General features: G+C 36.9%; 1 long non-coding RNA gene across 1 annotated transcript; it reads right to left on the bottom strand.

Annotated features, from left to right (window-relative positions):
- Positions 1–12,071: 12,071 nt before the first annotated feature.
- LOC118766431 lies at positions 12,072–22,280 on the bottom strand. The gene is made up of 3 exons (XR_005002363.1): positions 22,251–22,280; positions 17,282–17,285; positions 12,072–12,244 (listed from the first exon to the last, which is right to left on the bottom strand). It is a non-coding gene; the product is annotated as an uncharacterized LOC118766431 (long non-coding RNA).
- Between the last annotated feature and the right edge of the window lie 3,906 nt (positions 22,281–26,186).

A 26,186-nucleotide genomic window follows, 5' to 3' on the forward strand; every position in this document is an offset into this window, starting at 1 on the left:
ATATTTATAATTTTAGACTGACCTAATCAGAGCTGATCTCTGCTACAAAACATGCAATATTTCTATTTCTTACCCACCGAATACCTGAGACGTTAAACATATATTGTCAATAAAAATTTTTACACAATACCTCAATTAGAAATGCAAGTTAAAAAATTAAATACTCGTCCAATAGCAAATTATTTTTCAATTCACTGTCTGTGCATCTTGTTTGTTTTTTTTATGGAACAATGCCATCTCAGTCTTATAAAGGGAGATGAGATGTTGTAAGGCAGGTCTGGCCATCAGGCAATGAACATCCTTATTTTCTGCTTCAGATGCGAGCAGAAAATTGCTTGTTGCAAATTTTGCCTTTCTCTGCAATATATGTGCACATCCATGCGCAAAATCGCCACTAAAATGCTCTTGTTTTGGATCCATTATCATGAAATTATACGATTAGTTTCTTCAAGTAGAAAAGAAAAAAAATCGATCTTCAAGATCGTGTGTGCGCATATTTCTTTCCTGCGTGCAAACTTGTTTCCATTTGTGCGCTATTTGTAAAATGTGTGTGCGCGCACACGCACAGCGGTTAACAGAAATTGCCAGCAAACGTGTGTCTAAAAGCGATCGCAGATTCGAATTATCGAGGCACTGAGGTTTATATTATTTATTTTCAATCACTGAAAGCCTACGGTTTATAGAATGCTGAAAGATGTGACAGCAACTGGGAATCTAAGAATTAATCACATATTTGAATTAGCAGAGAAACCTAAGTTTCTATGAATTGTATTTGATTGCTTACGTCCAAATATTTATGGAAGTCTAAAATATCTGACAGCAGCTGGACGTCTAAATCCATCAAAAATTTTAACTATGACTTTTTATATTATCAATCAGATCACGGCGTTTATCAACTCACACAAACTATTGATTATTTAATGGAGATTTGAATCATTGACAGCCTTACGTTTACATTATACATTTTTACTTAGCCAATATCCAAGAAATGAAACTGCCTTTACTGAAATTTTTTCTTTCCCTCTTATTCTCTCTCTCTGACTAAAGATAAGGTCCTGAGAAGAAGTAAGAATTTTTTCTTCACGGTAATCAAACATTATCAAATTCTATTAGGCCCATTAATTGATGCTGAGGCAGGAACTTACTCATTTTCGAGGATTCCATATTTTTTTCCTCATTATCTAAATAATATATTGCTATTTGGTAGAAAGAAAATTCTAACGTTCACGATAAATCTGCTTATCACCGAATTCTAGCCTTGAGTTATAAATAATTATAGTTACACAAACGAAGTAATTTTTTTCAAATATGATAATAAAACCAGAACTTGACAACAAAAATCCGCACAACTAACGAAAAAATACCAAATTTTTGTTTCTGGTTTATATAACATTATTTTTAATAACCAAACATATACTTTTTTTATGGAAAACAGCATGATTCCCGAACATGTTTCCTATATTTTATTGTTTAGCTCCAGGTGTTAGTGAAAAGGTTAAACAATATTTTATTTAATAATTTGACTGCAAGCAGCTGAAATGACCTTTTCATAACTACTGGTATAAAATGGATGGATCTTCATTCTTCTAGAAAATAAAATAAAAAGATAATATGCGATCTGAATATATATATATTTTCTTCTTTTTTTATATGAATTTTCTATCGTAAGAAATGCGATTTCACGCCGTTGCTAAAGGCAGCAAGATATTTAAAACGCAGTAAACTTTCGGATTTTTTTTTTCTGAATTCTTAAGCTTGAAATTAGACATGTCTTGAGCAGTCTGTTCATAATAATGGCTTTTATACAGGAATTATTGGAAAACTTTTAATAAAGAAAAATAACCCAAACTTTATGGCTTTCATGCATATAAATGCAGTAAGAATAATTACTTCACGTGTAAGGGTAGAACAACAGATGTTGTGAGGGTGGAATAACATTACTGCTGACCAGATAGTCGCGAATTCAAATCTTATTTAGGTTCGTCATGTTGTAAGATGAACTAGTGGTTAGTGTGTTACAGTCACGATCGCAAGATTGTGGCTTCGATTCTCGTCACCATGCCGACGGACTGGCGTCCCTTTCAGGGATAAAGATTATCGTTCCGGTCACTTGTACATCATGGAAATGGATAACTGACCTGATGGGTCCTAGAACTCGAGACAATAACGTCTAGGTGATGATGATGACGATGATGACGATGATTATTATTATTATTTTGTATTAATGCGGCGAGTTGGCAGAAACGTTAGTGCGACGGTCAAGAAAATGCTTAGCGGTATTTCATGTGTATTCACGTTCTGAGTTTAAATTCCGCCGCGGTGGACTTTGGCTTTCATCTTGTCGGGGTCGATAAATTAGGTACCAGTGATACACTGGGGTCGATGTAATCGACTTCTCCCCTCCCCCAAATCACTGGGCATAAGACAAAATTTGAAATCATCATTATTATTATTATTATTATTATTATTATTATTATTATTATTATTATTATTATTATATGTTTGTTTTTTTGCTTTTCATTTCTACAAATTGATTCCAAGTCTCACCCAGAGACCTCAATAGACAAGTTAGAAGTTCAAATCGATGTTATGACAAGAGTGCCATATTTTTGATTTTGCACAGAGTATCTATTGTTCGGCAGAATGTCTGTCAAATCATAAGAAGATTAGAAGTTTGTTTTAAAAATAATTTGGTGATAATATGATAGGTGATAAGATGACAGAAAAAGGTGTTTGCTATTATATACATTTAAAAGTACTTTTGACAATGTTTACAGATTAAAATGCTTTATTATTATTATTATTATTATTATTATTATTATTATTATTGTTATTATTATTATTATTATTATTATTATTATTATTATTGTTGTTGTTATCATTATTATTATTATTATATTATTATTATTATATTATTATTATTATCATTGAGTGAGAGAGCAATGCATGCCATCAAAGTGACACTGGGGTAAAAATATACGAAGCCCAGTATACCCATCATGACTACCCGTCTGATAAGGGTACACTAGGCACATGTATCACAACCATATATGCGCGACATGGTGATCTCATATCAAGATAAACAGCGTATGACCTTGCAGGTGGGGCCCAGTTAGAATTTTCTTCTGATCGAGTAACCCATCCCGCTCAAAAGGTCCCCAAATAAGGATATTGAACGAAACACCCATGTTTCCAGAGGTGAATTATTCAAACCCCAAAGAATCCCTCTCAACAAATGGCTATGATGCTCCCCCACTACTCCTGCTCGTGATCAGAGATGCACATATCGTCATTATTATTGTTGTTATTATTATTATTATTATTATTATTATTATTATTATTATTATTATTATTATTTTATTATTATTATTTATTGAGTGACGGACCCATGTTTCCAGAGGTGAATTATTCAAACCCCAAAAAATCCCTCTCAACACATAGCTATGATGCTCCCCCACAACTCTACTTCTGCTCCTGATCAGAGATGCACATATCGTCAGCCACTAAGGGACATGCTCAACTGGTTAAGGTCAAACAACAGACAAGCAAATCTGTGCTATTGAGCCGAATATTTGCTGTAGCCCATCTTTTATACCAAGACAAAACAATGTACACGATAACACTTCCAATCAGTTAAGATCAGAAGCCATGAGAGCCACTGTCTGGTACTGCATCAGGGCATAACCACTGTCTGGTACTGCATCAGGGCATAGCCACTGTCTGTACTGCATCAGGGCATTGCCACTGCTCGGTACTGCATCAGGGCATAACCACTGTCTGGTACTGCATCAGGGCATAGCCACTGCCTGGTACTACATCAGAGCATGGCCTCTGACTGGTACTGCATCAGGGCATAGCCACTGTCTGTACTGCATCAGGACATTGCCACTGTCTGGCACTGCATCGGGGCATTTATTATTGTTATTATTATTATTATTATTATTATTATTATTATTATTATTATTATTAATATTATTATTATTGTTGTTGTTGTTGTTGTAAGGAGAGGGATGTAATATGTAGTGGTTGATCCTCGATATCGACGATGAATATTGATCAATTCAATTGCCTGCCCCTACATGTGTGTTCCAGAGACGTTTAACGTAATCCTCAAGCAGAATTAGCATGATGCAGGCTGTATCGTTTAAATTACAGGTACAATCCGCTCCACCCGGCAGGCTTATCCACAGCTTCCGCCTGCCCAATTTCACTCATAAGTTACGTTCGACGTGAGGCTAGAGAAAATGACGTTCGCCCAATATACTACAGAGGGGAATGAAACCTTGGTTGCCAAGTTACATTTTTAAACTTATGGTCATACTGCAACTGCGCCTTATGAGTATCCGACAACAAAAGCAGTTGACTGTGCTTGAAGCAGGTGAGCTAAATGACAAACAAAATTCTTTCTGCACCTATGCAAAAATGAGCGATGACTGATTTGGTGGTAAGGAAGACTTCCACATCGAGAAGCATTTGTTTTAGCACTGAAGCAGTGAAGTTTCGTGGGCAGAGAATAAGTTCGCGCATCAGATATTTTGAGTCATCTGAAGTGAATTCATACATACATACATATATACATACATACATACATACATACATACATACATTCATATTTATCATAATGCCTGCAACCACATATATCATTGTTGTTGTTATCAATTATTAATATATACCACAGATAATTATAACAATAATAATATCTATAAAAATATTCGCATTTGGATATTTATACCTTTTATATATATATATATATATGTATATATATATGTATATATGTATGTATGTATATATATGTATATATGTATATATGTATATATATATATATATTATATATATATATATATATATTATATATATATATATATATATATATATATATAACACGCAATGGCATCAGCGTAAATCACTGATGAAGAGTAACTGGACTTTAGGTTAATCAAAATATGTTTGTGTGATATTTCAACTACAGACACGAATTCACTGTAGCTACCGTAAAGAAAAAAATTCTTGCTTAAGATAAATAGTGTGAAAATACCATATCTGCTTAGTGTCTCCTTCTAGCGGACGGTCAGGCGCGTTTCTGTCTCCTTAATCTTCTTCAGTCGAAAATTCGAAAGAGATATGCACTTGGTTGATTTATTCCACCACATCATCAAAGCGGTACCCCTGCAAGATTCGAGCAGATTTTAAAGCCGTTTGCCTTATCTTAAAACAATTATGATCAGTGACTGCGTTGCGCATTGGACAGCGCTATGTTTTAGTCGAAGACATTTGCGTTGTAGGGTCGAATACTGAAGAAATCAGATGCTGTGAAACGAAGTTGATTACCACACGGATATTCCTGCGCTAAATCTAATTCTAATAGTGTTAAACTAATGAAGATGCAGTTCAAAGAGGCAGCTAAATTTTGAAAAACTAATCATCTACGTTATTTTAAAATTGAAATACACATCACGTCATAGAGAAGTACTAAAATTTAGTAGTAACAAACTACCAATAAAAAGAATATGTGCACTGTTAATTTATAACAATGCTTTCTAATAGTCAGCTGTTTGTTGAAAAAAAAATTTCTTCTTCAGTAGGGCTGACGTGGAATATTAATGAAACAAAACACATGGAAATATAAACAACCAAAGAAATAGCAATATAGGTGACGTTTATACGTTTCCTTTGGCAGATGTATAAACATATCAACTTTGCATGTCTTTACTCATAAAAATCTTACACGTCAAGCATACTTTAAAAGTAATCATTATTGCCAATTAGAATTGCAAAACTAACAAAAGTTACTATCAAACAAAAGCAAATGTCTTTTCTTTTTCTGTTTTAATTCATTTATTCTGGTAATATACATTGGAGGCTTAAGGCGGCAAGCTGGCAGAAACGTTAGCACGCCGGACGAAATGCTTAGCAGTATTTCGTATGCCGCTACGTTCTGAGTTCAAATCCTTTCGAGGTCGATAAATTAAGTACCAGTAACATACTGGGGTCGATCTAATCGACTGGCCTCCTGACCAAGAATTTCAGGCATTGTGCCTAGAGTAGAAAAGAATTTACGTCGGAGGGGCATTGGGCAGTGAGCTGGTAGAATCGCTAACACGCCGGACGAAATGCTTAGCGATATTTCGTCTGCCGCTACGTTCTGAGTTCAAATTCCGCCGAGGTCGACTTTCCCTTTCATCCTTTCGGGGTCGATTAAATAAGTACCAGTTACGCACTGGGGTCGATGTAATCGACTTAATCCGTTTGTCTGTCCTTGTTTGTCCCCTTTGTGTTTAGCCCTTGTGGGTAGTAAAGAAATAGGTATTTCGTATGTCTTGACGTTCTGAGTTCAAATTCTGTCGAGGTCGACTTTACCTTTCATCCTTTCGAGGTCGATAAATTAAGTGCCAGTTACATACTGGAGTCGATCAACCATAACATTACTGGAGTCGATCATTACGGAGATGTATTTGCATAACAAGTGACCTGATTTGAGATCGTGTGCTGGAACGAAAACAATTGCAGCGTGGAAGGTGTTTATAAGCCATTTAAGAAACACAAAAACCGTTAGATTCACTTCAACATTTAAATTTAATTTGTCAAAACATTTTCGTCGCTTTGAGATCGCGACCTGTTCAGCACAGAATTTTCTCAGTGAAGAGGTCGCAGTCTCAGAGCGACGAAAATATTTTGACAAATTAAATTTAAATGTTGAAGTGAATCTAACGGTTTTTGTGTGTTTCTTAAATGGCTTATAAACACGCTGCAATTGTTTCCTAACGGTTATCGAAGTTAACATTTCGATTAACAGTGCTCACCTTTGCTCATTACCCTCTTTTGTGTTTGATCACATTGCTTATTTACATTCGACGTCTCGAAACGAAACGCTGTAGCAAAAGTCAGTGCGGGCTGTAAATTCTATAGATTATCTGAAGAGATGATCTTAACAAAATAATGTACGAACACTGCTGGCGTAATAGAACGTGGTACTGACTTATGAAAAGCATTTACTGTACCTTATAGTATATCGTGTTTCATCCAAGAAGTACCACGTACCTACAAATCTTTAATATTTACGTCCCAGCCCCAGGAATGCGTCTAATGCGTAAATTGGTATGTTCAAATACTTAACACTGCTATATGTGGTGGTTATATAAGCAGTGTGTTCGGAGTCATTAGCGGAGTGCTGATGAGGACCAAAGCCTTGTGAGTGGATTTAGTAGACGGAAACTGAAGGAAGCCCGTCGTATATATGTATATATATATGTGTGTGTGTGAGTGTGTGTGTGTGTGTGTGCGTGTGTGTGTTTGTGTGTGTTTGTGTGTCTGTGTTTTTTACCCCCCTTCCAACATCGCTTGACAACCGATGGTGATGTGATCACGTCCCTGTAACTGAGCGGTTCGGCAAAACAGACAAATAGAATAAGTACTAGGCTTCCACAAAATAAGTCCTGGGGTCGATTTGCGCGAGTCAAGGCGGTGATCCAGCATGGCCACACTCAAATGATTGAAACAAGTAAAAGAGATAAAAGTGGAGAGGAGCAGGCGCGGCTCTGTGATAAGAAGCTTGCTTCATAACCACATGGTCCCGGGTTCAGTTCTACTGTGTGGCATTTTAGGCAAGTGATTTAGTACTATAGCCTCGGGCCGACTTTAGTCGGCCTTGTACGTAGATTTGGTAAAAGGAAACTGTAAGAAGCCCATCTTTATATGTATGTGCATGTGTGTGTGTCTTTGTGTTTGTATTTGTTTTCCATCACAGTTTGACAACCGGTGTTGGTGTGTTTACATACCATTAACTTAGAGGGTAAGCAAAAAACCACCGATAGAATAAATACCAGCCTTTAAAAAATATACTAGGATCGGTTCGATCGACTAAAAATCCTTCAAGGTAGCGCCCCAGCATGGCCGCAATCTCAAAACTGAAACATGGAAGAAATAACTGATCAATCTTTAAAATGACAACATCGCACTGCTAACACCAGGTGAAACAAAATATTGACTCGTAAAGCTTTAATACTAATTGGGTAGTGTATTACAACGAAATACAAGCAATTATCTTGTTTTGGCCTTATTTTCCTTTTATCTTGTTTTAAATCATGTTTTTATCTTGTTGTATCCTCTTTCTCTCTGACCGTCTCTCCCTTCCTCTCTCCTCTTCCTCTTCCTCTTTCTCTTTCCCCGTCTCTCACTTCTCTTTCTCTCTCTCTTTCTCCCTTCTTTTCTATATCCTCTTCCTTATTCCTCTTCCTCGCTCTCCTTCACTCACATCTCTCTCCCATCTTCCTCTCACCTCTCCTCGCTTCCCCTATTCCTCTCTCCCCTTCGTCTTCTCCCTCTCTCTCTTTGTTTCTCACTCTTCTTCATTTCCTTTCTAACGTTTTCTTTCTCTCATCTCCCTTCCTCTCATTTCTCCTCTTCTTTCTTCCCTCTTCCACTCTCTCTTTCTCTCTTCTTCACTCCTTCTCTCTCTTTCTGTTCGCTCCCCTCCCCTCCCTTCATTTACAGTCTATCCTTTAGTTTCAAATACCAAGAACACCGCCATCCACACGACAAAAGAAGACCAAGAACCGTTTAATACAATCAGATTTCCATTACTATAACGCCTTTATTTCATATTCTATATTCTAGAAGGAAATATGTGTTATATTTTTAAAATTCACAGTTTCAGATTTGTAAATTAATCATAGCGAATAGCAATCTATTTATTCTGCTTTAGGACTTCGCAAATTATGCAACTTCACTGGAGATATATTTTTGAAAATGAAATCAATTTGGGGAGAATTATTATGCAAATTAAAATAAATGGTTAATTAAAAAGGAATAGTAACGAAGACGAATATTCATATATTCCAATACCTTCCAGGGTTCTGTTCATATAGAATGGCGCATCATTTTCCTGTGTGCAAACAGAAATAACTATATTAAGGTGTTATTAAAATGGAAAATAGTTTTAGTCCGTTGGCACTGCCGATATATTAGATATTGAGAGACGAAGAGAAAGAGAAGGAGTTAAGACTGGAAATGGTCGCATATCCTCTTATTTGTGACATTAAATTTCTAATATCATTGATATGAGTTCCATATTTGCCCAGATCAATTTCCATTGATTTTAAACTGACAATGTAAGTTGCTGCAATAACAAATTGTGATTTATGTACCAGGGTAACAATTTTAAGAGCGGAGGGTTTAGTCAATAAAACTGACTACAGCATTTGATTGGCGTTTTATTTTATCGATCCCAAGAAAGGACGAAAGGCAGCTGACGTCTTATTTTTGTAATATGAATGAAAGATTTCGCCGCTCTAAAGATTCCGCCAACTCATCACTTTATCTCCTATTAATGCTAATAATTCTCTTGAATTTTCGCACAACCGGCAACATTAGATGGTGGAGGCAAGTCAATTACATTTACCCCATTAAATGACCGGTACTTTATTTTATTGAATCCAAGAAAGGATGAAAGGCAGCTGAAGTCTTATTTTTGAAATATGAACGAAAGGTTTCGCCGCTCTAAAGATTCCGCCAACTCATCACTTTATCTCCTATTAATGCTAATAATTCTCTCGAATTTTCGCACAACCGGCAACATTAGATGGTGGAAGCAAGTCAATTACATTTACCCCATTAAATGACTGGTACTTTATTTTATTGAATCCAAGAAAGGACGAAAGGCAGTTGACGTCTTATTTTTGAAATATGAACGCACTAGAGATTCCGCAAGCACATCGATTTAGCTCCTATTAATGCTAATAATTCTCTCGAATTTTGGCACAGTAACTTTGGATGATGGAGGGAAGTCGATTACATTTACTCCAGGAAATTAATGGCACTTTATCTTATCGATTCAAAAGTTCAAATGCAATATCGAATTCGGCTGGATTTAAAGACAGAATGAAAAGAACATGGCCGCTACTATAGGCTCAAGACCTGAAATTTTGAGTCGATTTCATCCTAATACTTGATTGGTAGTTGTTTCCTCGACTCTGACAGGATGAAAGGTAAAGTCGTTTTCGGTTTAATTTCAATTCAAATCGTAAAGATGGGTGAAATACCGTTAAACATTCTGCCCGGCGTGCTGAACGATTCTGTTAGCTCACTACTTTCTTGCAGAATGTAAAAAGTCAGGTAAGAATTACAGCAAAGAATGTTCTCAGATTCTGGCACAAGGCTGGCGTGTTCGGGGGAGGGGTAAGTCTATTACATCAATACCAGTGTTCAACTGGTGATTATTTTATCGACTCCCAAAGGATCATCGGTAAATTCGACCTCTGCGAAATTTGAACTCAGTATATAAAGAGCCAGAACAACGTAAAGACGGACGAAATGCCGCTAAGCATTTTTTCCGGCGTGCTAACGATTCTGCCATCTTGCCACCTTAGTAAAGAGTTTCATAATCTAAACTACTATAGGGAAAAGGCCTGACATTTGGGGAGAGGAGAATAATTAATTACATCAACCCCAATGCTCGACTAGTATTTTTTTCTTTATCGGCCCCAAAAAGACAAAAGCCAAATTCCACCTCGGAAGAACTTGAGCTCAGCAAGTTAAGAGGAACGAAATGCCACTAAGCACTTTACCAGGTGCGGTAACGATTCTGCCAGCTCACCACTTTTGCAAATCGTCTGTCGATGAAAGGCTTTCTGTATTATTCAATATTCCACGCTAAATCGTAAAACCCACAAGAACAACAACAATGGAAGCAACAATAACAACAAAGCTGGTAACTACTATAATTATACAACGACAGTGATAATAATAATATGATAATAATAATAATAATAATAATAATAAATAATAATTTAACAAACTCTTGACGTTTGAAAGAGATCTGTGGAAATGTGGTTATTATTGAGGAATGCTAAATTAAACTAATACCGAAAAAGTCAATTGAAATTCGGTCTCATTTTGAATAAAACATTAGAATGTAGAATGAAATGCGAAAATGGCGATCATTTATTGAAATGATTTTGATATTTGACGGAAGAAATTATTCAAAATCTCAGCTAGAAAGTTAAATATTATTCAATAGAAACAGCTTGGGGTTTGTGGAGGTTTCCCTATTATGCTGAATAGAGGAGGCTTTGTTGCAAAAGTGATAGCTGTTAAATACATACATACATACATACATACATATCTATCTACCTATATATATATATATATATATGTGTGTGTGTGTGTGTGTGTGTGTGTGTGTGTGTTTGTGTGTGTGTGTGTGTGTGTGTGTGTGTATGTATGTACTATTGCCGGTAAAGGATTTAGCTGCCAATTCTGTACAAGACATTTAGCGATCACAACAATAACAGTTAAGCTTCGTACAATGGCCATACTAGATAACGAAGGGGCAGCCATCATGTATGTATGTATGTATGTATGTATGTATGTATGTATGTATGTATGTATGTATGTATGTGTAGGTGTAAGCATGTGTATGAGCGTATATATTTATATAAAGGGTAAAGACCCCCTTCGGTCATGAATGACCATGGGATTGCATCTAGAAAGTTACCCTTCTAGACACAAGTCCGGGCAAGGTTGTTTATGGAAGACCAGCAGTCGCCCATGCATACCAGCCTCCCCTCTCCACACCACCAGTGTTATCCAAGGAAAGACAAAGGTCGATACAGCTTGGCACCAGTGACGTCGCAACTCATTTCTACAGCTGAGTGAACTGGAGCAACGTGAAATAAAGTGCCTTGCTCAAGAACACAACACGCAGCCCGGTCCGGGATTCGAGCTCACAACCTCACGATCGTAAGCTCGACGCTCTAACCACTGAGCCATATATATATATATATATATATATAATATATATATATATATATATATATATATATATATATATATATAATATATATATATATAGTGACGTATATTTGCCATTTGAATATGGCTAACCCCTAAGGGTGGATGCTACTGTATGTATATATGTGTGTTAGTAGAAGAGTGACAAAAGAACATGCGTTACATGATTTCCCATATATGGCTAAATGATTTTTTTTTAATAAACTTAAATTTAACTATAATTATACACAAGCGGATTACCAGTTGTTTAGTAAAAATAAAATGAAAGAAACTGGGGTTCCGTCGCTTACGAAGACGAGGGTTACAGTTGATCCGATCAATGGAACAGCTTGTACGTGAGATTAACGTGCAAGTGGCTGAGCACTCCACAGACACGCGCACCACTTCACATACTTCCCAGGGAGATTCAGTGTGAAACAGAATGTGACAAGGCCGGCTTCTTGAAATACAGACACTACTCATTTATTGCCAGCTGAGTGAACTGGAGCACCGTGATATAAAGTGTCTTCTCAAGGACACAACGAACCGCCGGGAATGGAACTCGCGACCCCGCGACCGCGAGCCGAATACTCTAAATACTAAGCCACGCGTCTTCAGCGTTTAGTAAATATATACGCATACATACATACAAACATACATACATAAACACTCGTGCATGTATGTATGTATGTTTATAAGAATCTATAATAACCTTTATTATCTTACCGCTTCTTATACGAAGGGGTGTTGAAAAGTTCCTGGTTGTAAGTGTATCACGAGAGGCCTGGTTAGAGACCTAACCTTCCGAGTTCTTCTACAGGGCTAAGAAAAACTGAAGGACCGCTGCAATAAGTGAGTGAATCTGAGAAGGGAATATGTTGAATGAAATAGTAATTAACTGATCCTCCCGTCGTACATATATATATATGTGTGTGTGTGTGGTTTTTCTTATTCTCACAGCTAAAATGCATTTTGTCATTTTAACAGCTTAAATACATATTTCTATCTAGTTAATCTATAATTTTTCTTTACGCCATATTTTCACGCGATATATTTCTTATAAACGCCAAGTTCTACGTAGTACGTTTAAAATTTTTAGTTAACAGAAATTCTTCGATAAGATATGTTATGGTTATATTTTAAGTAATATTGTTAAAGGTTTTTCGATTGTTTATTGTTAAAACTCGTATTTTCTATATTTATTTAATAATTATTATAAGTTAAGATACGTACATTTATTATTATTATTATTATTATTATTATTATTATTATTATTATTTTATTTTAGACCTGATGAGTGACTATATTTTAAATAGAATTAATTTTAGATCGATTTAATTTTTAAATCGAATTGATTTTATCATTATTATCTTTTTGAAAATATAACCAAGAAACGCGCGTAGTCAATTTGCTACTATTTACTATTTATTGTTTATGTACTTTATTGATTTTTATAATACTGTTTTCTCTATATGGTGTGAATTACGTCTTTCACTATTGAATTGCTTAATAGAGGTTTTTCTCTAAATTATGTACATATATATATGTGGTTATTTATGTATGTTTGTATGTATGTGGATATATATATATATATATATATATATATATATATATATATATATATATATATATATATATGTATTTTGTGAAATAGAAAGATGAATAATCTTGTTGCAGATTAATCAAAACCATTGCAAGGGGAATTACTCCCAGTAGGCGAATGGTGTTTTGTTTTGACGACGGGGGGTTTCTTTGACAAGGCATGATTAGACGAACACACGCACACATAAAATATTTAACTTGCGGCCGCGCACATATAGAACAGTTCACACACACATGTTTCTAAGTAGATTTTGTCTCGCCCCATATAATACACCTAATATTCTTTAAATAGTCAGAACCTTAGTCTCGGTCACAAAGAACATCTACGCACCCCGTGCTCTCACCCACCGGAATTACCGCTGTCTGACCTGTTAAAATCTTCAACGCACCCACCACCCGATTTCAACATACATTGATAAACAGTTTGGCCATGGGCTCTTAGGAGCCTCGTTCGATTTGTTTTGCTGCGCCTCTGTTCTGTTTTTGTTTTTGCCAACGGAATTCCTATTTCTTCCTGAAGAGAAAGACACAATATGGTCTCCTTATTCAATCGGAATTTGGTAAATTGTGGCTTTCGAAACACGTGTAGAATGCAATAAAACGATTTCTGTTCAATCTTCGTTCAACTCCATTTCTTCAATTCACTAATAATATTATATATATATGTAGATATATTTGCTAAAGTAATGTCAATGTGCTTGTGTATATTTATAGATAAATTTACCTGTGTATATTTAATAAACTCATTTAGCCGTGTTATGTGAAATCAAACCCTTGGTTAAAATACAGAATAACATATCAGAAAAACAAGCACAATTCGACTAGTTTTGTCAGTTATTACCAATTCAACAGTAGCATTCACATCCTGTTTCTCTATAAATCCGATGAAATAAACACTCACTTATAAAACCAAGGGATACTAAATTCTCACTTTACTCTGTCTCCATCGAACGAAAACTCAATTTCGTTTGAATTTCCACTGAAAATCTCTAAATACTGAAAAGTTGTTAATTCAGCAATCTATCATTTCTGCTAACTTAACATCTTTTATATAAATATAACAGTAACCAAATCTAAAATGTGAAGGTGCGTCGCCTTTTGGTTAGAGTGTTATACTCACAATCATGAGGTCGGTGTTTAGAACGTGAGTTCGATTCCTGAACCGGGTGGTGTCTTGTGTTCTTGAACAAGACATCCCATTTCACATTGTTCCTGTCCTCTCACCTGTAAATGACTTCCAGTATTAAGTTAAGTTAAGTTAATTTTTTGACTCAAAAAGCAAAAAGCAAGGCCATGTAGGGGGACATGGAGTTATGTACAGGGGTGTTCATGCAAAGAGTTCAGGCCATTTCTGGTCAAGAGAGACTTAGAACCGAGCGGTCGTCGGCATCTTCACTATCTCGTCCGGCAGCTTATTCCACAGATCTGCAACCCGGACGGAGAAAGCCCCCCTCCTTCGATTGAGATAAAATCGTCGCAGATAGCTGGGGTGTTAATCCTGCAAGGACTGGTATGTAGCTAAGAGGTGCACGATATAATCCAAGTCATTAATATATCATGATAACCGAGTTAAGACTCGGACTTATGAGTGTTTGGGTTTACGAAATTTAAGGGGAACAATTCTCAAGTATTATGTTCCAAAGTATAATTTTACCGAAAAGCATACCCAAAACGAACAACGTAAGCCCATCAACGATTTTATTTCATCCTTTTCAGACGCATATAAAACGTATTACAAGTGACATCTGACACTTTTGAGAATTTGGGGTGTTCTGAATTCTGAATGATGCTTCTGATATTTCCAGCTCGTAGATAAGCATTCTGCTAATGAACTTATGAGCAGCTGCTTTTATGGCTTCGTCAAATGCAGAGAACATGTAAGACGCACACACACAAACACACACACACACAAACACACACACACACACACATGTGCGTGGGGCTGCATACATTACAAGACTGAAATTTTTATAGCCTCGGACAAAAAATATATTACGAAAGCATGTAATATTATAGACTTCACGAATGCATTAAAGGGAAAGAATTGTTAAGCTGGACTGTAGAAGAATTGTTAAGCTGGACTTGTATAATAAGGTAGCGTTTGAAATGACTACCGGTTGAATTTATATGTTTTATAATACGCTGAATATATAAAAAGGACAGCATTCCGAAATCAATAAATTTATACGCCATGCTCTACAATGAAACAAAAGTCATTTTTACAAAATAACACTTTCTTTTCGACGCTAGGCCTGAAATTCTGGGGGAGAGGGCTAGTCGATTAAGTCGACCAGAGTAAGCAACTGCTACTTAATTTATCGACCCCGAAAGGACGAAAGGCAAAGTCGACCTCAACGGAATTTGAACTCAGTACGTAACGGCAGACGAAATACCTATTCCTTTACTACCCGCAAGACGCTAAACACAGAAAGGACAAAGAAGGACAGACAAACGGATTAAGTCGATTATATCGCCCCCAGTGCCTAACTGGTACTTAATTTATCGACCCCGAAAGGATGAAAGGTAAAGTCGACCTCGGCGGAATTTGAACTCAGAACGTAGCGGCAGACGAAATACCTATTACTATTTCTTTACTACCAACAAGGGGCTAAACACAGAAAGGACAAAGAAGGACAGACAAACGGATTAAGTCGATTATATCGACTCCAGTGCGTAACTGGTACTTAATTTATCGACCCCGAATGGATGAAAGGTAAAGTCGACCTCGGCGGAATTTGTACTCAGAACGTAACGGCAGACGAAATACTATTCCTTTACTACCCGCAAGACGCTAACACAGAAAGGACAAAGAAGACAGACAAACGGATTAAGTCGATTATATCGCCCCCAGTGCCTAACTGGTACTTAATTTATCGACCCCGAAGGATGAAAGGTAAAGTCGACCTCGGCGGAATTTGAACTCAGAACGTAGCGGCAGACGAAATACCTATTACTATTTCTTTACTACCAACAAGGGGCTAAACACAGAAAGGACAAAGAAGGACAGACAAACGGATTAAGTCGATTATATCGACTCCAGTGCGTAACTGGTACTTAATTTATCGACCCCGAATGGATGAAAGGTAAAGTCGACCTCGGCGGAATTTGTACTCAGAACGTAACGGCAGACGAAATACCTATTCCTTTACTACCCGCAAGACGCTAAACACAGAAAGGACAAAGAAGGACAGACAAACGGATTAAGTCGATTATATCGACCCCAATGCGTAACTGGTACTTAATTTATCGACCCCGAAAGGATGAAAGGTAAAGTCGACCTCGGTGGAATTTGAACTCAGAACGTAGTGGCAGACGAAATACCTATTACTATTTCTTTACTACCAACAAGGGGCTAAACACAGAGAGGACAAACAAGGACAGACAAATGAAATTAAGTCGATTATATCGACTCCAGTGCGTAACTGGGTGCTTATTTTATCGACCCCGAAAGAATGAAAGGCAAAGTCGACCTCGGCGGAATTTGTACTCAGAACGTAACGGTAGTCGAAATACGGCCACGCATTTCGCCCGGCGTACTAACGTTTCTGCCAGATCACCGCCTTTACAAAATAACATATAATAAAACAAAAACACATATTGAGAACACTGCTATAGAACTTAAATTTACAAAAACATTTTTATTCATTTCAATTGTACTCTCAATCTTTATCTTCCTCTATTATACACCTCAATTACTATCCAAATTCCTTCTTTTCAGATCTGATCTGAATTTAAATATTTTTATTCGATTTATCAGTTCATTTTTTTAATCATAATTTTCTCTCTCGTGTATGTAGCATATTGTATCTACTTTACACAAGTAAGATCTTTTAAATATTACAAAAATATACGTTCTTTAAGTTTTTCTACTTACAGTATGATTTGTGTACACGTAATTTACTTGTGTTCTAACCAATCTACCAAGCTGTTGTTGATATGTATCAGTATGACATTCTTCAGTCTTAATCTCTAAGCGACTTTCTTTGTTTATTCACTTCTCAGTTCTTAGATATTCTTTGACCTTTGCCAAGTTTAGTCACATTCATCCGTCCTGACAACGACATTCGCACGCTTTGTCTTGTTTAATGATAATTGTTTCCAATACCACCTTTATAAGATTTTAACTGAAAAATCTGGGGTGCGACTTATACACGCGGCAAAGCTAAAACTATGAAAGGAAAAAAAAATTACTAAGTTATTAATGCCAAATAAGAGGTTTCTTTTTAATAAGCACAACGTAAGCCTTGCTGTGAAACACGGATTTTAAATCTAAGCTTGTTTCTCTCTCTCTCTCTCTCTCTCTCTCTCTGAAGCAAGAAATAAGGATCAATCTGGCTAGTTTCAGTATCTAAAGCTCCATCAGAGATCGCTTGTGCATTTCTGATCAAGGATCGAAAAGTTATGCATAATAAATGCACATTCGGTTAAAACTATATTATATTATATTTTGACTGAAAAGAACTGAAGCGCGACTTTTACACGGAGCAATATTAAAACTATGAAGGGAAAAAAGTTTTGTAGTAGTATTTAATACTAAATTAGGCGTACGTAAAGTTAGTAGCATTGAAACTTTCCTCGGAAGATTGTTAGTCGATTAAATCGACACAATTAGTAGGCTCCTGTTTTATTTTATCGTCCTCTGTGAAATGAAAGACAAAGTGGACATCAGTGAGATTTGATCTCCGAACGTAAAGTTCCGAAGGAGATACCACAATTAATTTTGTCTGACACTCTAACAAGTCAGGCTAACAGGCAAGGGTAATGCAAATAAAGAAAGAAAAAATCAAACAGGTCAATCAAATGCTAATGTAGTCGATAAGGAAAATTGAGTTCATTCCCTGCCTTATTGAAAACTACATTTTACAAATGTTATCTGCATTGAAGATTTATTAATTGAAGAGTTTCGTCATACAAATATAAGTGACCAAGACTCTGAACTACAAACCACAACTGTCTTTAGCTCACTGAAGTAATAAGGCTAATTTGAATACATTCGACTTGTTAAACATTGGTTGTTTGTAAACATAAAGCACTGACGACAGACATTTTAACTTCTCGTGAAAACGGAAGCTTTCAGAATCACTCTATTGATATCTAATCAAATAAATGTTCAATTTTATGCTACATTTCCTCCAATTTCTTACTCAACGCCGGGAAAAAATATCCTATGCAAATGAACCGACATTGACTTTATTTGGATATGCAATGAACTGATCGATGTCTGATAGATTTGATACTAAATGGTTCGGTCTCATTTTTTTTTTAATGCCATATTCGTAAATCTATCTGTGTTAGACACCATTCCAACTCTGTTTACTTTATATTAAGCACAATTTAATCCTCAGTGAAGCACAGAGCTTGAATCTAATATTGCTTTTCTTCTTCTCTGAGGCAGGAAATAAAGATCAATCTGACTAGTTTCAGCATTTAATAAAGCTTCATCAGAAATCGCGTGTCTTTCTGATCAAGGATTGAATAGCGGCTTATTGTTATCTATAATGAATGCATATCCAACTAAGACTAAATTGGTTTATCTAATTAGTGTGATAGTGGAAGTTTTAGCAACGACAAATACTTATCAAGAAGTTATAGACTTGCAACAATGAGGTAATTAGAAATTAGAGATAAACTTAGGAATGGACATAGTTTTAAAGTACGCTTGAATTTAGTCTTGTTATCAAAGATAAGATATTGTGCTTATTGCAAAGGCTTTTATCGCTGTTGCTGGAATGAGAAGTCAATCTCTCTTTCTGGGTTCGGCTTTTGCTAAAGCTTAAGCAAAGGTCCATCGCTCATTCCAAATCGCAGGGGAAAGAATAGATGATAGTTGTTAACAGCGAAGGCGGCGAGCTGGCAGAATCGTTAGCACGCCGGGCGAAATGCGTAGCTGTATTTCGTCTGCCGTTACGTTCTGAGTTCAAATTCCGCCGAGGTCGACTTTGCCTTTTATCCTTTCGGGGTCGATTAAATAAATACCAGTTACGTACTGGGGTCGATATAATCGACTTAATCTGTTTGTCTGTCATTGTTTGTCCTCTCTGTGTTTAGCCCCTTGTGGGTAGTAAAGAAAGAGATAGTTGTTAACAGCATACGCGCACGCTGACAGAACTAAATAAACTGGCTTGCCTAATTTGCATAACAGTGCAATTATTGGAAATGTCAATTAAGGTAAGTATGACACAGTACGAGATAACTAGAAATGAAAGATAAAGAAATCTTGTGATTTTGTCTAGTAAATACATATTTAACACGGCTAAATCGTGTTGTCCTTTGGAGCATAGATAGTATCTATTAGCTAAGCTACGTTGTGTATTTATTAAGGGGGCGATGTGAAGATGTCGATCATACAGCTAAGCAAAGTGACCTTAAGATCAAGCTCCGTTGACGGGAAATTAATATAACTGCAGCTGTCATGGATGTACTTTTCACTTAACTTCTAAGATTTTACCTACGAACCAACGATGGTGACTCTACTCAGACAACTATCCAGACAGCAACAGCTTTTATCTCTAATTACATCACAAAATGGAGAGAATTGAGAACGCCTGACACACAGCTCGACCACAGCTACCTTAGGGTTAAAGAACGAAAGAGCACAAATTTTTCAAACAAGTTTACGAAGGTATAGAGCCGTTGTCTCCCTGTGATGTATGTATTTTTAAAGTATACAGACAGACAGACAGACAGAGAGATAGATAGATAGATAGATAGATAGATAGATAGATAGATAGATAGATAGATAGATAGATAGATAGATAGATAGATAGATAGATAGATAGATAGATATGTGTATGTGTCTTTGTGTTTGTTTTTATCCCACCCCCATGATCGCTTAGCAATCGGTGATGGTGTGTTTACTTCCACGTAACTTAATGGTTCGGTAAAGAGACCGATAGAATAATTACTAAGCTTTAAAAATAACTACTGAGGTCGAACTGTTCGATAAAAAACAATTTCAATGTGGTGCTCCAGCTTGGCTGCAGTCAAATGACTGACACAAGTAAAAGAATAAAAGAATAAAAAGAATATATGTACTTCCATATTTTCTATGTTTAACATGCTTGTGTACTTAAGGTGCCCGACTCATAACCCGGAGTCAAATGGCAGCAACGAGATGAAACGTAAGGACTTATGCCAAAGAGAAGTTTTTATAAATATCATTTTAAATGGTAAAATGTCAAGAGAAAAATATCTTAGCCAACTTTATTTTTAAACTTTATCCAACATTTAAGGCAGCCGGTTGGCAAAAGGATTAGACCGTTGCTTAACAATCTACACCAATGCTCCCCAAAGTGGGCGGTATTGCCCTCCTGGCGGGGCGATGTAAACTTCCAAGGGGGCGTTGAAGAAAGGTGAGGCGATACTGGGGTAACGATTCTTATAAAATCAACAAAATAATGGGTTCATTACTCTTTTACTTGTTTCGGTCATTTGACTGCGGCCATGCTGAAGCACCGCCTTTAGTTTAGCAAATCGACCCCAGGACTTATTCTTTGTAAGCCGAGTACTTATTCTATCGGTCTTTTTTTGCCCAACCGCTAGGTTACGAGGACGTAAACACACCAGCATCGGTTGTCAAGCGATGTTGGGGCGACAAACACAGAGACACAAATATATACACACACATACATACATGCATGCATACATACATGCATACATACATGCATGCATGCATGCATGCATATATACATACATACATACATACATACATACATATATACATACATACATACATACATACATATGACGGGCTTCTTTCAGTTTCCGTCTACCAAATCCACTCACAAGGCTTTGGTCGGCCCGAGGTGCCACGCAATGGGACTGAACCTGGAACCATGTGGTTCGTAAGCAGCTACTTACCACACAGCCACTTCAACGCCTACGTTTAAGTTTTATTTTTGATATACAGTTGCTTTGAATTTGCTTCAGAAAGACGTATCTCTCTGTGATGGTTAGTTGGGGGGGGGGGGCGCTAGGAATGTGGCCTGCGTGTCAAGGGCTTCTCTAGCTTTTGAGCTCAACTTCCGCCAAGTTCAACCTTTTCTTTACTCCTTCTGAAGTATTTAATATAAAAAGTAAAAAGATATATTTCTCAACGCGTAAGAACTGATAGAACAGCATATATAGGATAAAATCGCTTTAGAGCAGAAGAGTTTGTTGGCAAAGTTTTCTGCCCTAAAATGACTTTATCGTATATATGTCGTTCTATCAGTATTTACGCGCTGAAAAATATATCTTCCTTACTTATTCTACAATACATTTCAAATTTTCGAAAGCAAACTTATGTTTGTTTACAAATGGCGTTATTTAATACAAAGTACTAGTCAAGTACAGGGGTCAATTTAATGCAGCTAATCTCTTCCTCCCTCCCTCTCAATAGCTGGCCTTGCGGCGAAAGTAACGATTATCATTTAAAACAAAAATGGCGGCGGACTGACAGAATCACTTCCGCGCCGGACAATATGCTTATAAGAGTTTCTTGTTGGCGCTTATGTTTTAAGTTCAATTTTCACCGAGGTCGACTTTGCGTTTCATATTTTCAGGACTGATAAAATAAGCACTGCAATCGATGTAATCAGCTAGTTCGCTCCCCCGCCAAATTTCAGGCCTTGTGAGTATAGTAGAAAAGAGCTTTATTCAATGTTTAATCTGAACCACCTTGCCTGGAAAGTTTTCCAGTTGATCCGAGATCCGTCTTCCAGTTGATCGGATCAACGGAATGGACCTGCTCGTGAAATTAACGTGCACTGAGCTCTCCACAGACATGCGTACCATTCAAGTTATTGTTGAGGAAGATTCAACATGATACAGGATGTAACAAGATTGGCCTTTTGAATTACAAAGTACGACTCATTTTTGCCAGCCGGGTGGACTAGAGCAACGTGAAATAAAGTGTCTTACGAAAGGACACACCCCGCTGCCGGGAATCAAAATCATGACCTTATGATTGTTAGCCGAATATGCTGACCACAAGCCACGCGCCTTCACACGTCTCACTTAAGTCAGAATAAGAACAAACCAAAGATTTTTTAAAAAGCCTCTCTACTCTCGATATACTACTGACGGTAGCCGGATTTCCCTCAAATCACATCCGACACTCTTAGATAAAGAATTATACACTAACAATGTAATTGCTGATAACGAAAATATGGATGTTTATGTTTGAGATTCCGGTGCTCATAGATCAGGCATGCCACGCCATGCTAGGAGCAAAATACCGGGGTTATACTGGTTTCAAATCTTGATACAACGCCAGTAATTTTAAAGGAGGGGGAAAGGCGATACATCAACCTCGGTGCTTAACCAGTATTTATTTTATCGACACTGAAAAGATGAAAGCCAAACTTGACCTCGGCGGGATTTGAACTCAGATCGTAAAAATGGACGAAATGCTGCTAATCATTTTATCTGGCGTGCTAACGGCTCTACTAGCTCGCTGCCTTAAAGAGCAAGAAAATATAAATACAAGAGTAATAATCCTTTCTACTATAGACGCAAGACCTGAAATTTAGGGGGAGGAGCCAGTCGATTAGATCGACCCCAATACTCAACTGGTATTTAATTTATCGACCCCGAAAGGAAGAAAGGTAAAGTCGACCTCTGCGGAATTTGAACACGGAACGTAACGACGGATGAAATAACTATTTCTTTACTACCCATAAGGGGCTCAACACAGAGAGGACAAACAAGGACAGACATACGAATTAAGTCGATTATAGCGACCCCAGTGCGTAACTGATACTTATTTAATCGACCACGAAAGGATGAAAGGCAAAGCCGACCTCGGCGGAATTGAACTCAGAACTCAGAACGTAGCGGCAGACGAAATACCTATTTCTTTACTACCCACAAGGGGCTAAACACAGAGAGGACAAACAAGTACAGACAAACGGATTAAGTCGGTTACATCGACCCCAAAATTTGTATTTTTGAAAGTCCTTTCGTAAACAATCGCGACCTCTTCAATGACATATTTTCTCTACTCAGGATTAACTTCAGTAAGTAGTAACCATTTGAATAATATAGAAGTGACACTGGAGCAACGTGTGTGCTTATTATTGGTATAATGGCCCTCCCGAGATACAACAAAATCTCTTTCAACACACAAGTTCACATCCGAAAACTTGCAGAATAAATATTAAATGAGAATATTGAAAAAAATAATAATTTTCCTCACACAAGAATTCAAGGCTTTTACTAATATATAAATTTGTTGAAATAGATTTTTAAAATCTAAGTATACCTGCACAGAATCTGGCCACAGCTCAACAGCGGGAGTTTGTCGATAATATTATATACTATAAAGAATAATTTTAAACTATATTCCTGTACTATGCGCTGTAATAATATAAAAAGTTATTTTGTTCATATGCATAGTTTTAGCATTGCTGGGGAAAGCTGTGCCAAGTTTAAATACGCGAAAAGATTTAAGGACATTGGTATAAGCGTGTGTGTGTGTGTGTGTGTGTGTGCTTGGATGAATGAGTTCGTGAGTGTGCGTGCGAGTATCTGTAAGTGTGTGTTTGTGTGGGTTATATATTACATATGTATATGCATATATATATATATATATGTGTGTAACTATGTCCTCTCTTTCTGTCACTCTTTCTCTCTCTTATATATATGTATATACATATATATATATATATATCTGGATAATCATGCGCGCACACACATACATACACCTATATATATAAAGAGAGAGGGAGAGGGAGATAGAGATAGATATATACATAGATAGACAGGCAGATAGACGGACGGTTAGATAGATAGACAAATAGATAGATAGATAGATAGATAGATAGATAGATAGATAAACGGACAGACATACGGATAGATAGATAGATAGATAGATAGATATATGAATGCATATACAGATGCATAAATATACATGTATGCATATAGATATGCAGAGAGAGAGAAATACAGATAGATTAAGAGAGAGAGATGTACATATATGCCCACATATGTAAGTATGAGTGTGTGTGTGTGTATGTGTGTGTATGTGTGTGTGCACGCGCGCGCGCGTGTGTGTGTCTGTATGTATTATATAAGGCATCGTCAAAATACAGAGGAGTGAAATGATGAAAAACTAAAATAGTAGCCGGGTCATCAGCTGAAAAGTCCAAATTATGAGGAAAAGAGATGAGAGAGAGAGAGAGAGAGAGAGGGTGTTGACCTGCTGCTTGTGAAGTGTGCCAAATAAACATGAACCATAATGTGGCAGCTGGAGAGAAGGCTGGCAATCGTGGCAAGAATTTCTGGTCTTATTCCAAAGGTCAACAGTCTGGCAATAATATTTATGTGCCAAATTCTATTGAGAGGTATTGTTATTTCGTTGTTATTCTGGTTGTTATTGTTATTTTTTTTAAATACTTTTGTTATGTATTTTTGCTTTCGTTTCCTTTTTTTTTTTTTTTTTTGTTGCCGCCTTTCTTAGTTCCACCTTAGTTGTTATATGACCATCTTAGAAATAATGACATAGTATAAAAGGTCACCAGTTTATTTTTGACTCGTAAAACCTCGGCCTGGTAATTAACAAGAGAAAATATAACGTTCTGCGGTTCGCTAAGTGCTGCAATTACCGCCGATAAGCTCGGTTTAATCATTTGCCTCCCTTGTGTGTCACATGTGATGCACCGGACATATTTCCCTGGCGTCCATGCATCCTATTCAATACAGATGCCCTATGTTTTTCAACCACTGGAGTAACTTAGAACTTATGAAAGACAAGTGTTATATACGCAGAGCATATGAATAGGCGCAGGAGTGGCTGTTTGGTAAGTAGCTTGCTAACCAACCACATGGTTCCGGGTTCAGTCCCACTGCGTGGCATCTTGGGCACGTGTCTTCTGCTATAGCCCCGGGCCGACCAATGCCTTGCGAGTGGATTTGGTAGACGGAAACTGAAAGAAGCCTGTCGTATATATGTATATATATATATAAGTGTGTGTGAATATGTTTGTGTGTCTGTGTTTGTTCCCCTAGCATTGCTTGACAACCGATGCTGGTGTGTTTACGTCCCCGTCACTTAGCGGTTCGGCAAAAGAGACCGATAGAATAAGTACTGGGCTTACAAAGAATAAGTCCCGGGGTCGATTTGCTCGACTAAAGGCGGTGCTCCAGCATGGCCGAGTCAAATGACTGAAACAAGTAAAAAGAGTAAAAAAGAGAACCAAGTGATAACTAAAGTCTGAAAACAAGCATGAAATTTTAGGACAAACTCACGACAAGTGCTTTCGACAGGCTAAGTCTTAAAGTTGTTTAACTCCAGCTTGGTTCTGATTGAACAAACTTACGATTATTTGTAGGTGTAGAATCAACGCCATCTCATGTGTAGAACTAGCATTACTGCATTGTGAGAAAATTAAACGCCAGTCATGGACTACGGTCGATGTAGTCGACTAAGCAACCCCGTCCGTCAAAGTTACTGGCTTTGAGCCTCAACTAGAATCTATTATTTAACTATAATTCTTTTGTCTTATTTTTGTATTTATAGGTTAATTTATTGTATTTCTTTGTAAGCCATGTTATATTTTCTGAATTTGAACTCGGAACGTAAATACAGACGGTTGCCGCTAAGCATTTCGCCTAGCTCGCCGCCTTCGAAATTGTTTATACTATATATTAATGCAAAATTATGTGACTATCTTCCGCCCTCCTTATCTACCTACATATATACATGCGTGCATGCATGCATGCATACATACATACATACATACATACATACATACATACAGGCATGCATACATACATACATACATACATACATACATACATACATACATACATACATACATACATACATACATGCATGC

The sequence above is a fragment of the Octopus sinensis genome, linkage group LG15 (genome assembly GCF_006345805.1).
Source record: "Octopus sinensis linkage group LG15, ASM634580v1, whole genome shotgun sequence".
In the NCBI taxonomy this organism is placed as follows: Eukaryota; Metazoa; Mollusca; class Cephalopoda; order Octopoda; family Octopodidae; genus Octopus; species Octopus sinensis.